The following is a 14,746-nucleotide window of genomic DNA, read 5'->3' on the forward strand; positions in this document are numbered from 1 at the left end:
GCCAACCTTGAGTCCCATGAACAAATCAATAGGAGCATAATGATGGTTGAAGAGGTAAACCCGGAGAAAACCAATGAAGTAGGCACTTCGGTAGGAAAAGAAAAGGTGAATGAAGCTAGCACTTCCAAGAATAGTCAAGTTACAGCAGCAAAGGGTATAGATATAGAGGATGAAGGAGCTGTTTCAAATGGTGGGGAGGACTTGGAAAATGAGGGCTCTCCAACAATAGTCCCATTTGGAGGAAAGCTAAAAGTGGATGAGATGGATCTTAGGAAGAAGGAAGTGGATATGAAGACTATGAACTTGGGGAAAAAATTGGCAAAGCTCAAGAAAGCTAATTCCCCCCCACCATCATCCAAATGACAAAGATAGCTTGCTGGAACATTAGGGGCCTCAATGCTCCTATCAAGCAAAGGGAGGTAAGGCATTTTATCAAGCATAATAACATTGAAATAATGGCTATGTTAGAAACAAAAGTGGGGAATGATAGCTTGAGTAGAGTGAATGGTAATATTTGGAAAGAGTGGGAGAATGCTAATAACAATGATAGTCACCCTAATGGGAGAATTTGGGTAGGATGGAATAAGGATGCTATCAGATTGAATATCATTGAGAAAAATCCGCAATTCATTCATGGGGAGGCTTGGTTAGTTAAGGAGAACTCTCTTATAGCCTTAACTATAGTCTATGGGTATAATCAACCTTTGGAAAGAAGAAGACTATGGAAGGAAATTAATAGGCTATCCAATCAGATGGGAAACAAACCGTGGCTAATAATGGGTGATTTTAATGCAATTAGGGGTCCAAGTGAGAAAATTGGAGGAGTGTCATAGGGAGATACTTATTGTGATGACCTAAACAAGTGCTGTGGGGAAGCAAACCTAGATGATCTTCGGTACATGGGAAACCAACTCACTTGGAGTAATTGTAGTGAAGGACATAGGAGGATAGCATGCAAGTTGGATAGAGCCCTTGTAAATGAACATTGGAAAGATGCTTTTGAGGAATCCTTTGCCATTTTTCTCAACCCTTCCATCTCTGACCATTCCCCATGCATTGTGACTTGTGGAGGTGGTGAAAAAAGGAGGAAGGTCCCTTTCAAGTTCTACAACATGTGGGCAACACATGATAATTTCCTTGATGTTGTGAGGGAGGCTTGGAAAGAGGACTTTGAAGGCAGCCCTATGTATAATCTCATCAGCAAGCTTAAGAGATTAAAAGGGGTTTTTAGGAGGCTAAATAAGGAGGGGTTTTGGAGAATTTCAGAGAAAGTGGAAGAAGCTAAAGAAAGATTGGAGGATGTTCAAAATAGACTACAAAACAGCCCTTTAAATGATGATTTAGCCAAGGAAGAAAAGGTTTGGTTAGAGAACTACAAAAGTCTAAGTGAAGCCGAAGAATCTTTAGCTAGACAAAAAGCCAAAGTTCATTGGCTTCAAGAAGGAGATTAATATACCAAATTTTTCTTCAAATGTATCAAAGCCCGAAGGAGTAGGAACTCTATCAATGGTGTGTGCCTAGATGATGGAACCTTTGTTAGTAATATGGAGGATGTTAAGAAGGAGTTTGTTAGCTACTTCAAGAAAGTCCTTAATACCACGGTATCATGCAATTCCAATGTTGAGGAAATTCAAAGGCTGCTAAAGTTTCAAATAGAGATTCAAGAGAAAGAGAACATGATCAAAGAAGTGGGGGAAGAGGAAATCAAAGCCATTATCTTTGCCATGGACAACAACAAAGCTCCGGGGCCGGATGGTTATGGTGCCTTCTTCTTTAAAGCCGCTTGGGAGATTGTGGGGAATGATGTGATTAAGGCAGTCCAACACTTTTTCTCTTCAGGCCATCTTCTCAAAGAGGTAAATTGCACTATTTTGGCTCTTGTCCCTAAGGTTGCTAACTCTTCAAAGTGTACGGAGTATAGGCCGATAACATGCTGCAATATAATCTACAAATGCATTTCTAAAATCCTTGCAAATCGTCTCAAATCCATACTTCCGAATTTCATTGATAAAGCCCAAGGAGCATTTGTGGGAGGAAGGTGCATTGGAGAGAATATAATGTTGTGTCAAGACCTTATGCATAACTACCATAGAATGAGCAAAGACAAGAAGTGTGCCATGAAGATTGATCTATTGAAGGCATATGATACGGTTCTTAGGACTTCATCCTTGCTATTCTTGAAGCAATTGGTTTTCATGGAAAATTCATTGGTTGGATTAGAAGCTGCATCACCACCCCTTCCTTCTTCTTAGGAATAAATGGTGAATTGGTGGGTTTTTTCAAGAGCTCTCATGGTCTTAGACAAGGGGACCCTTTATCCCCTTACCTTTTTGTCATGGCAATAGAGATTCTCTCCCGGATGCTTGGAGAACTCAAGAGCATCCCTTCGTTTGGTCATCATTGGAAATGTAAGAAGAACAACATAACTCATTTGTGCTTTGCCGATGACCTTATTTTGTTTTGTAGGGCAGATGTTGAATCCATTACTCTCATGAAAAGGTCCTTAAACCGTTTTCATGAATGGTCCGGACTCCAAATGAATTGCAACAAAAGCAATATATACATCTCCGGAATACCCCAAGAGGAGAAGATCAAGCTTGCGGATTCTATCAATTTGGAGGTGGGAGAATTGCCTTTCAAGTATCTAGGAGTTCCAATAACGTCCTCAAAGCTCAAAAGAAGTGATTGCAAGCTGCTCATTGATAAGATTGTGGGGAGAATTTATTCGTGGCATAACAAATTCTTATCTTATGCGGGAAGATTGTTACTTATCAAGGCTGTCCTATTTAGCATTCAAGTGTATTGGTCTTCCATATTTATTCTTCCTTCAAGTGTGCATAAGGAAATAGATGGAATTTTGAGGAATTTTCTTTGGAATGGTACTGCCATGGATGGAAGAAAGGCCAAAGTTGTGTGGGATGAGGTATGTGTTCCTAAAGAGGAGGGTGGTCTTAGCATTATGAGGTGCAAAGTGTGGAACAAGGCTGCCATCATAAAGAATATGTGGAAGATTCTCCTTGATAAGGGGAATACACTTTGGGTGGAATGGATTAAGGCAAACAAGCTTAGAGGTAAAAGTTTTTGGGAGATCAATCCGAATAGTGAGAGTTCATGGGTTTGGAGGAAAATTTTAAACCTTAGGGAACAAATGAAAACCAAGTTCAAGAAAGTCATCGGCAATGGGGAAAACACTTTTCTTTGGCTTGATAATTGGCACCCCTACGGACCATTAATGGATAAGTATGGAACCCGGATCATCTATGATTCCAGAATTCCTAAGCATGCTTTAGTCAAAGAAGTCATTGATGAGCATGGGTGGAAATGGCCAGCAGCTAATTCTTGCCACCTTATGGAGATAAAGGAAGCTCTCCCTTGCTGCCCAATGGGAGGGGAGGACGTTTTAACATGGTCCCCTAATACTAATGGCAAGTTCACTATCAAATCGGCATGGGAAATCATGAGGAGCAGAAAAGACAAGGTTAGTTGGCACGACATTGTATGGTTTAAAAGGCATTTCCTAAGACATTCATTCATTGTATGGATGGGTATTAGAGGTAAACTAATGACAAGGGATAGGTTAGCAAGAATTGGCCTTATATCCCACAATGTATGCCCATTATGCAATGAGGATCCGGAAAGCATGGACCACCTATTTTTTAGGTGTGTTTTTAGCTCCCAAATCTGGAATGGAATGCTCAATCTTTGCCATCAACAAATCATGTATAGCTCATGGACTTCATTGATCGCGGAATTAGCAAACAAATGGAAGGAAAATAGCTTCAAGAATATTTTGAGTAAGCTTTGCTTCGGGGCAGCCGTATACTACATTTGGAAGGCTAGGAATGACCATTGCTTTGGAAGAGATGGATTACCAAGGGAGAGAGTCCGAATGCTTATTCAAGAATGTGTTAGAGTTAGAGGTTCTTGCTTGAGAAAGGTTACCAAGTCTAGGGAAAATGTGCTTCTTGCAAACAATTGGGATATTCCTCATATAATATTTGAATAGCTTTTGATGGTGTTGACTTGTAATTTGTTTTGGTTTTAGGTTGTAAGGTCATGTCATGTGTTTTGTATCAACTTGTGTAGAGTATGTGTTTCGGCATAACCTAGGGACTTGTCCTAGGTATGCTTGTGAATTGTGTTGTCTCTTTGGATAACTTTGATTCAATGTTTGTTTTTAGTGTGTCTTGTTTGTTGCGGCATAACCTAGGGGCTTGTCCTAGGTATGCTTGTGTATAGCTTAATCTAGGAGCTTTGTCCTAAGATAAGCATTTGTATATCCTTTCTTTGGTATAAACTTATTATTACTTACCAAAAAAAAAAGATTATGGACAGCTTGATTCTAATAAAAAGTTTCGAATTTCTCCAAAGTTCTTGTGAGAGTTTTCTTTGAATTCATTTCTTGAGAAAGTTGTGAATTCTTTCTTTGATAATTAGAGTTCCTTGTTGTTAGATAACAAGAGGGTTCTAATTCTTTTGGTTTATGCTAGATAGATCTTTGGGCATGATTCCAATAGATTGTTATAGTTCTTGTTAAATCAATCAGCAAGGGTTGTATCAGTTTGGTATCAGAGCATTGGGTCTAGTATAAGCTACGTAACCTTTAGTCTTGTGTTTGTGCATCAATATAAAAAAAAAAGGAAAAAAAAAATTTGCATTATTCATCATAAAGTGATTCGGCAGCAGCAAATTCAACATCAAAATTCTTCATACAAGTGGTTTGGGCAACATCAAATCAAGAGGAACCGCAAAAGCACCAAAGTTCTATTCCTTGCCGATTTGCATCAAGTATCACCAAATCACATATCATGATCCAAACTTCAAGAGGTGTTCGGAGGCTTCCAAATCTGTTTAGCTAAGAGTTTTAGTGTTAATTAGTCAAAAAGAAAAAGAACAAAAAAAAAAGAAAAAAAGCAAAAAAAAAATTCAAAGGCCATAATTTAATTTTTTTTGTTAGCTCTAATTGTCAAGGGATTTTAATTTGTAATTCTCTTTAGAAAGTGAGTAGTAAAGGTCAACTCAAATAAGAACTCTAAGGGGAAATTTTGTGTGTGATTATTTTGGTGAGCGTATTAGAGTGTTGCAAACATATTTGAGCGAAACACGTGAAGGAGTGTTAGAATAGGTGTTTTCTAACGTTTTTCTTGCAGGTTTACATCATGGACCCTAAGGAGAAAGTTACCTTAGAAGCAATACAAGGAATGTTACAGAAGATGATGGCACAACAAGAGGACATGAAGAGTGAAAACTGCAATGTCCAAGAAAGGTTGGTGATACAACCCTTGCTAATCGATCTAACAAGAACTATAACAATCTCTTGGAATCTTGTCCAAAGATCTATCTAGCATAAACCAAAAGAATTAGAACCCTCTTGTTATCTAACAACAAGGAACTCTAATTATCAAAGAAAGAATTCAAAACTCTCTCAAGAAATGAATTCAAAGAAAACTCTCTCAAGAAATGAATTCTAAGAAAACTCTCACAAGAACTTTGGAGAAATTCAGAATTTTGGATTAAAATCAAGTTCCCATAATCTTGAGTTTAATACATATATATATGTTGCTTCTAACCCTAAAAAACGAAATAAATCCTTTAAAAAAAAGGAAAATAACAACTCATGACAACTAAGCACTCTCCTAATTAAACTAGGATTCCTAGTTAAACTAGGATAACAATTAGATAATAACTAAACAAGTTTTCCTAATTAAACTAGGATAACAACTAGATAATAACTAATCACAAAAGGGCTAGTTGAATTGATGTGACTTGGGCTTCCATATGCATATTTGACTAAGCCCAACATGTGCTCCTTGCTGCCCTTAGACCAATTCATGTATTTGGGCTCTTTGTGTTAAAGTAAGCTCTTTTAATTCTTCAAATTGAATTAAATGCACAAGCCTTGAACTACACTCCACGCTTGTCATGTCGTTGACCATGAGTTCCCTTTTGACTTCACTTGGACTCTTTCCCATAAGCTCCAAATGGCTTTGAACAAGCCCAATGATTGCCGCTTTCATCTTCTTGGCTCTTGCTCGTGTAATTGGGCCTCCGTCATAGCTCAATGGATCCAACTTCTTCGTGTTTGTTGAAGTAGAATTTGAACCTCCATCGTTATGCTTCCCCATGTGCGAATTTGGTGAAGTTATCCCTTGATCATTCGCATCAGTTGGAATAAGGTACCCCTAGCTGTGGCAAGACAAGAGACACAAAACATAGCCTCTTTGATGATTTAGAAGGGGAGGTTGAAGAAGAAGGATCTACACGTTTCAACAAAGGCAAATCAAAAGATGGGAATTTAGGTTCAATCAAAATGAAGATTCCAGCTTTCCATGGTAAAAGTAATCCAGAGGCATATTTAGAGTGGGAGAAGAAGGTAGAGCGTGTATTTAAGTGCCATAACTACACCCAAGAGAAGAAGGTGAAATTGGCAACCGTTGAATTCACCGACTATGCTAGTGTATGGTAGGATCAATTTACCTCTACTAGGCGCAGAAGCGGAGAAGGTCCTGTTTCTTCATGGTTTGAGATGAAAACAATTATGAGGAAGAGATTCGTACCACAACACTACTATAGGGAGCTATACAATTGATTACAAAGGTTGAATCAAGGATCCAATAGTGTTGAAGAATATCACCAAGAGATGGAGATGGCCACGATTTGAGCCAACATTGAGGAGGATAGGGAAGCTACTATGGCACGTTTTCTTTCAGGTTTGAACCGTGATATTGCTAACCTTGTTGAGTTGCATCATTATGTAGATTTGGAGGATATGGTACACATGGAAACCAAGATTGAAAAACAACTAAGAGCAAAAACCAAGGTTATTTCGACCCCAACATCATGGAAGCCAAATTGGAAAGGGAACAAGGGAGGTGATACAAATACAAATAAGGGCAGATTTGATCAAAGCAAAAATAAAGAGCTCACTACACCAAAAATGCAACCAAAGGATGACAAATCCAAGGGTAAATCACGTGATATACAATGCTTTAGGTGCTTGGGATACGGATATAGAGCTACACAATGTCCAAATGCAAAGGTGATGACCTTACGCAATGGGGAGGTGGTGAGTGAAGATGGGAGCGAGGATGATGATGACTTGAGTGATATACCACCATTGGAGGATGTTTCAGAAGAAGAGGGCGATGAACCAGCCCCTAAAGGACCAATTTTCACGTTGGTTACAAGGCTATGCTCTAAACATGCAAGCTAAGGAGGATGAGGTACAACACGAAAATATCTTCTATACTAGATGCATGATAGATAATAAATTGTGTAGTATGATTATTGATGGTGGTAGCTGCACTAATGTTGTTAATGCTGGTTTAGTTGATAAAGTGGGGTTGAAAACAACTAAACATCCTAGACCTTATAGGTTGCAATGGTTGAATAATAGTGGGGATCTTAAGGTCACGAGGCAAGCATTAATTTCATTCTCTATTGGGCGTTATCATGATGAGGTTTTATGTGATGTAGTACCTATGCATGCTAGTCACATATTATTGGGACACCCTTGGCAATATGATAGGCGTGTTATACATGATGGGTATTCTAACCGATATTCATTCAACATGAATGGTAGACATGTCAACTTGTTACCTATGACGCCTAAAGAAGTATACGAAGATCAAAAAACTTTGAGTGAATGTGAGAGTGCACATGGAAAAGAAAAGATGCACAAGCAAAAGGAGAGCTGTAAGAAAAGCCAAGAGAGGTGTGCAAATAGAGAGGAAAAAGGAGAGCAAGTAGAGAGGATGTGCAGTGAGAAAAAAATTCATGAGAGTGCGCATGCAAAAGGAGAGAATAGTGTGCAAAGAGTGGCAAAAAAAGAGGTAAAAGGCAATTTTTATGCAAGAGGGAGTGAGGTTCGAAAGGCTTATTTAACAAGACAGCCTTTGATACTATTGGTATTCAAGGATGCGTGTTTATCTTTTGAATCTAACTCAATTCTCTCTTCTCTCCCTAGTTCTTTTCAAGCTTTGTTGTAGGAATTTGAAGATTTGTTTCCTGAATCCATGCCTGATGGTTTGCCGCCATTGAGGGGATAGAACATCAAATTGACTTCATTTATGGAGCACAAATTCCAAATCGCCCAGCTTATAGGAGCAATCCCGAAGAAACAAAGGAGTTACAACGTCAAGTGGATGAGTTGTTGTCAAAAGGGTTGATTAAAGAAAGCATGAGCCCATGTGTCGTTCCTGTTCTATTGGTGCCAAAAAAGGATGGATCATGGCGTATGTGTGTTGATTGTCGTGCCATCAACAAAATCACTGTAAAGTATTACCATCCTATTCCTCGTTTAGATGATATGTTAGATGAATTGCATGGTGCACGTATATTCTCTAAAATTGATTTAATGGCTGGTTATCATCAAATTAGAATGAAAGTAGGAGATAAATGGAAAACTGCCTTTAAAACAAAATATGGTTTATATGAGTGTTAGTGATGCCTTTTGGGTTAACTAATGCTCCTAATACGTTCATACGCTTGATGAACCATGTTTTGCGTGAATTTATTGACAAATTCGTTGTTGTCTATTTTGATGATATACTTATGTATAGCAAATCACTTGAAGACCACATTTTGCATGTGAGATCTGTTTTTTGTGTTTTGCGTGCATAAAAGTTGCATGCTAAGCTTGCTAAATGTACGTTTTGTGTGCCTAAGGTTATATTTTTAGGTTATGTTGTTAGCGAGCATGGTATTGAGGTTGATAATGAAAGGTTAAGGCTATTGAATCTTGGCCTATGCCTAAAAACGTTGGGGATGTTCGAAGTTTCCATGGCTTAGCTAGTTTTTATAGGCGTTTTGTGCGTGATTTCTCTAGCATAGCCGCCCCTTTGACAGAAGTTATTAAAAGGAATGTTGGTTTTAAGTGGGGTGATGAACAAGATAGGGCGTTTAATATGCTTAAATCTAAGTTAATTTCTGCTCCTATTCTTGCTTTGCCTAACTTTGATAAAACTTTTGAGATTGAATGTGATGTGATGTATATGCGGCTTCATTGTCATTTTTGGGTTCCAAGTCATCCTTAAGTCTCCATGCAACCTTTGAAGCCAAGAAGAATGAAGTTCCAGCAAATCCCAAGCCAAAGGAAGCATTGCACCTTCAATTTTGGCCTAAAACCACTTTTGGATGTAGTCTTATTACATCCACCCAAGGTCCAAATGAATAGCTTGCTCCAATTGATCCAAAAGTGCAACTTTTGAAGTCCATCAATGGTCCAAACGTCCAAGCATCATTTTGAGAAGCCCGAGTGAAGTTACAACCATCCATCACTCCATTTTGAAGCCCAAAAAGGTGTTCAAAGCCCAATTGGGAGAGTTGGACAAAATTGGATGAAAGGAGAGCTTTGGTGAAGACAAGAGCCCACTTTTTATGGAATAATAGTAACATTTTGTCCTATTGCATTTATTTAAAGTATGGCATGGCTTATTTTGTGTGGTTTAGAGTGAATTAAGGGCTAGGGTGAACTAATTTATTAAAAGTCTATGTACACATATATCTTGCCGCCACTTACTCCCATATAAAGTGGCTATGCTTTGTAAAATGCAGTTTTTTTACTTTTGAATGAAAACTTGAAGAAGCTTTGTTGGCTCTCTTTCTTGTTTCCTTTATCCAATCATTCTTGGTGGAAGATTGGTGGTGGAAGGCCCCAAGGTTGGTGGAACTTTCCTTTATGCCTTGGTTACACTTCATGTTTCCTTAGAAATCCAAATTAGAGTGTGTATGTGTGTTAATTGTGATTATGGCAGAGAGTTGCAACATAATTACCATTTCTGCCACTGTATTCTACTTGTGATTTGATTGTCTTACTCTACTCCAATTGTGTACGTCCATAGCTTGAAAGAAAGTTCTTTGTGTTGTGATTATGATGGAATGAATTCGGTTGGATTTGGAGTTGATTTGGTTGGTTAAACTGCAAGAACAAAAAAACTGCTCATACCACATGAACAGTGAAAACAGTTTTTGATTTTTGGTTTCTTGTTGCATGTTTGGTTGAATATGCACCATGATGCTTCGGGAGTGGGAATTGGTGCTGTTCTTATGCAAGAGGGCAAGCCAATTGCATACTTTAGTGAAAATTTGAATGGCGCAGCATTGAACTACTCAACATATGACAAGGAAATGTATGCATTAGTGAGGGCATTAGAGACGTGGCAACACTACCTTGTGCCTAAAGAGTTCGTCATCCATACCGACCATGAAAGTTTGAAGTATTTGAAGGGTCAAAACAAACTCAATAAGCGACATGCAAAGTGGAGTGAATTTCTTGAATCCTTCCCATACGTCATCAAATATAAGCAAGGTAAGGAAAACGTTGTGGCTGATGCATTGTCAAGAAGGTACGCACTTCTTACTACTTTAGATGCTAAGTTGCTTGGTTTTGAGCATATTAAAGAGTTGTATGCACATGATCATGATTTTAGCAATGTGTATAATGCATGTGAGAAAGCTGCCTTTGAAAAATTTTATAAGCATAATGACTACTTGTTTCGTTTGAATAAGCTTTGTGTGCCTAAGTGTTCTTTGAGTTTGATGTTAATTCGTGAGGCACACGAAGGAGATTTGATAGGTCACTTTGGCATAGCTAAAACTTTAGATATTTTGCAAGAGCTTTTTTTTTTTGCCTAACATGAAATCTGATGTTTCTAAGTATTGCGCTAATTGTATCATATGTTTGCAAGCTAAGTCTAAAGTGCATCCACATGGTTTGTACACGTCATTGCCTATCCCACATTCACCTTGGGTAGATGTTTCTATGGATTTTGTACTTGGACTACCTAGGACTAGACATGGTAATGACAACATCTATGTGGTAGTTGATCGGTTTTCTAAGATGGCACACTTTATTCTATGTCATAAAACTGATGATGCTTCACATGTTGCTGATCTGTTCTTTAAAAAGGTAGTACGTTTGCATGTATGCCAAGCACTATTGTTAGTGATAGGGATGCAAAATTTTTGTCCTACTTTTGGAAGACCTTGTGGTTGAAATTAGGAACTAAGTTGTTATTTAGTACTACCTGTCATCCATAAACTGATGGTCAAACTGAAGTTGTCAATAGAACTTTAGGGCAATTATTGCATGCTATCATCAAAAAGAATGTGAAGTCTTGCGATGAAAGTTTACCCCATGTAGAGTTTGCATATAATAGGGTTGTGCATTCATCCATGCACTATTCACCTTTTGAAATTGTGTATGGTTTTAATCCTTTAACACCATTAGATTTATCTCCTTTACCTTTAGAAGAGAGTGTTAATTTCGATGGTGCTAAGAAGGCAGAATTTGTGCGCAATTTCCATGAGAAAGTGAGGCAAAACATAGATAAAAAGAACCAACAAGTGGCGAACCAAAGGAATCAAGGGTGTAAAAAGTTGGTTTTTGAGCCTGGCGATTGGGTTTGGCTACATTTGCGCAAAGAACGGTTCCCTTTGCGAAGGCGATCTAAACTTCACCCACGAGGAGATGGACCTTTTCAAGTTGTTGCAAGGATTAATGACAATGCATATAAATTAGATCTCCCTGGTGAGTATAATGTTAGTGCAACCTTTAATGTTTCTGACCTTCTTCCTTGATTATGCAGGTGGAGATTCGAGGTCGAATCCTTTCGAAGAAGAGGGGAGTGATGCAAATGATCAAGGGATAACTTCACCAAATTCACGCATGGGGAAACATTCTACTTCAATAAACACAAAGAATTTGGATCCACTGAGCTATGATGGAGGCCCAATTACACGAGCAAGAACCAAGAAGATGAAAGCAATAATCATTGGGCTCATTCAAAGTCATTTAGAGCTTATGGGAAAGAGTCTGAGCGAAGTCGAAGGGCAACTCATGGTCAACGACATGACAAGCATGGAGTTTAGTTCAAGACTTGTGCATTTAATTCAATTTGAAGAATTAAAAGAGCTTACATTAACACAATGAGCCCAAATACATGAATTAGGCTAAAAGCAGCAAGGAGCACATGTTGGGCTTAGTCAAATATGCATATAGAAGCCTAAGTCACATCAATTTAGCTAGCCCTTTTTGTGATTAGTTATTATCTAGTTGTTATCCTAGTTTAATTAGGAAAGCTTATTTAGTTATTATCTAATTGTTATCTTAGTTTAATTAGGAAAGCTTGTTTAGTTATTATCTAATTGTTATCCTAGTTTAATTAAGAGAGTGGTTAGTTGTCATGAGTCGTTATTTTCCTTTTTTTTAAAGGATTTATTTCATTTTTTAGGGTTAGAAGCAACATATATATATGTATTAAACTCAAGATTATGGACAGCTTGATTCTAATCAAAAATTCCGAATTTCTCCAAAATTCTTGTGAGAGTTTTCTTTGAATTCATTTCTTGAGAAAGTTGTGAATTCTTTCTTTGATAATTAGAGTTCCTTGTTGTTAGATAACAAGAGGGTTCTAATTCTTTTGGTTTATGCTAGATAGATCTTTGGGCAAGATTCTAATAGATTGTTATAGTTCTTGTTAAATCAATCAGCAAGGGTTGTATCATTTGGAAAACCTTGTAGGGTAAATTGGGTACTAAACTCTTGTTTTCGACCACCTATCATCCACAAACTAATGGGCAACTGAAATCGTTAATAGAACTTTGTCTCAATTACTTAGAACAATGGTTAGGCGCAATTTGAAGTCTTGGGAAGATTACTTGCCACATATTGAGTTTGCTTATTATTGTAGTGTACATTCTTCTACTAATTTCTGCCCTTTTGAAATTGTTTATGGTTTTATTTCATTGAGTCCTCTAGATTTAATTCCTTTACCTATGAGTGAACAAGTGAATCTAGATGGTAAAAAGAAGGTGGAATTTGTGAAGGCAATGCATGAAAAAGTGCGAGCCAATCTTGAACGCAAGAATGAAACATACGCAAGGCAAGCTAACAAAGGGAGGGTGCGTGTTGTATTTGAACCTGCTGATTGGGTTTGGGTGCATTTGCGCAAGGAACGTTTTCCAACTCAAAGGCGTTCTAAGTTATTGCCTCGTGAAGATGGACCTTTCCAAGTGTTGGAACACATTAATGACAATACCTACAAGATTGATTTGCCTGGTGAGTATGGTGTTAGTACTACTTTTAATGTTGTTGATTTGTCTCTTTTTGATTTTGAAGAAGGTATTAATTCGAGGACGAATCATCTTGAGGAAGGGGGGAATGATGCAATCAAGGTGCCAAGCAAGTCAAATGATCCTTTGCTTTATGAAGGTCCAATGACAAGAGCAAGGGTGAAGAGGTTCAAACAAGCTTTGAATTCATTTGTTCTTCATATCATAAGCAAGCATGTGGATTCAAACCGTTCTAGTCCTTTGGAGATGCATGTTGAAGATTACAAGCTAGTTAGCTTAATTTCCTATTTTAAAGCTACTTAGTTTGGTTGTTCATTTTTTGGAGTTAATGAAGAATATTCAAGAAAGATTTTTGGAGAAAGAAGAATATTCACGAAGATCCTAGAAGATTTCAAGAAAGATTTTTTGAATGAAGAATAATCAAAATGATCCTAGAAGATTTCAAGAAAAGATTTCTAAAGATTCAAGAATTGACTCATTTAAACTCCTTCCTTAGTTGGCCGAAATTATAATAGTCCTTATTTAGTTAGGATTTGTTTTATTTATCTTTCCTTAAATTTTGCCTACCTTATAAGTTTAGGAGAATATTTCTTTTTATAATAGATGCGGACACAAGGAAGATAAACACTAAGGATTGCTTTGATGACTTCAAACCTTTTGAACACCAAAAACACAAATTTTGCACTAAAAGAAAATTTAAGAAGCAGAGAAAGTAATTGACCACACACAGATAGATATACCAAACCTTGAAGTTTGGCTCTGATACCAAACTAATCCATGGAATGCCAAGGGTAAGGAAAAGAATGAAAATCAAACCAAGAAAACGCGTGAAGTACAATGCTTTAAGTGTTTGGATTATGGACATATCTCCTCAAATTGTCCAAACAAGCGTGCTATGACCATAAGAGGTGGAGAAGTGGTAAGCGAAAGTGAGGATGATTATGACTTGGAGATGCTCGAGCTTGAGGATGCAAGTGAAGATGAGACTTTGCAAAGTCCTACGCATGGAGAATTACTAGTTGCAAGGCGAGTCATGAATTTGCAAGCCAAGATGGAGGATGAGGTGTAGCGTGAGAACATCTTCCACGCTAGATGTAAAGTGCAAGATAAGGTATGTTGTTTGATTATTGATTGGGGCAGTTGCACTAATGTAGCTAGTACCATGCTAGTTGAAAAATTGCATTTACCTACTTTAAAACATCCTAGACCATACATGTTACAATGGTTGAATGATTGTAGAGAGGTGAAGGCAAATAAACAAGTAAGGGTGGTATTTTCCATAGGCAAGTATGAAGATGAAGTGTTGTGTGATGTAGTGCCTATGCAAGCAAGTCACATTCTTTTGGGGCGACCTTGGCAATATGATAGAAGGGTTCTTCATAATGGGTTTTCTAATAGATACTCTTTTGTAATTAATGATATCCCTATAACCTTTAAACCTTTAACCCCCAAAGAAGTGTATGAGGAGCAAAAAGTCCTTAGACAAAGAATTGAAAAGTTTGAAAGGGAAAAAAAATAAAAAAGAGAAAGAGAGAAAAAGAAAAGGCGCACAAGAAAAAGGGGAGCTGTGAGAAAAGCAATGAGAGATGTGAGTCAAGAGTGGAAAAATGAATGTTTAATGAGAGGATGCGCAATGAAAAAAAGAGTGAAGTGCATGCAAAAGGAGAGTTGA

General features: G+C 37.7%; 1 pseudogene; it reads left to right on the forward strand.

Annotated features, from left to right (window-relative positions):
* The first annotated feature begins 1,544 nt into the window (after positions 1-1,544).
* On the forward strand, positions 1,545-14,143 carry LOC123203410 (annotated as a pseudogene).
* The last annotated feature ends 603 nt before the right edge of the window (positions 14,144-14,746 follow it).

The sequence above is a fragment of the Mangifera indica genome, chromosome 19 (genome assembly GCF_011075055.1).
Source record: "Mangifera indica cultivar Alphonso chromosome 19, CATAS_Mindica_2.1, whole genome shotgun sequence".
In the NCBI taxonomy this organism is placed as follows: Eukaryota; Viridiplantae; Streptophyta; class Magnoliopsida; order Sapindales; family Anacardiaceae; genus Mangifera; species Mangifera indica.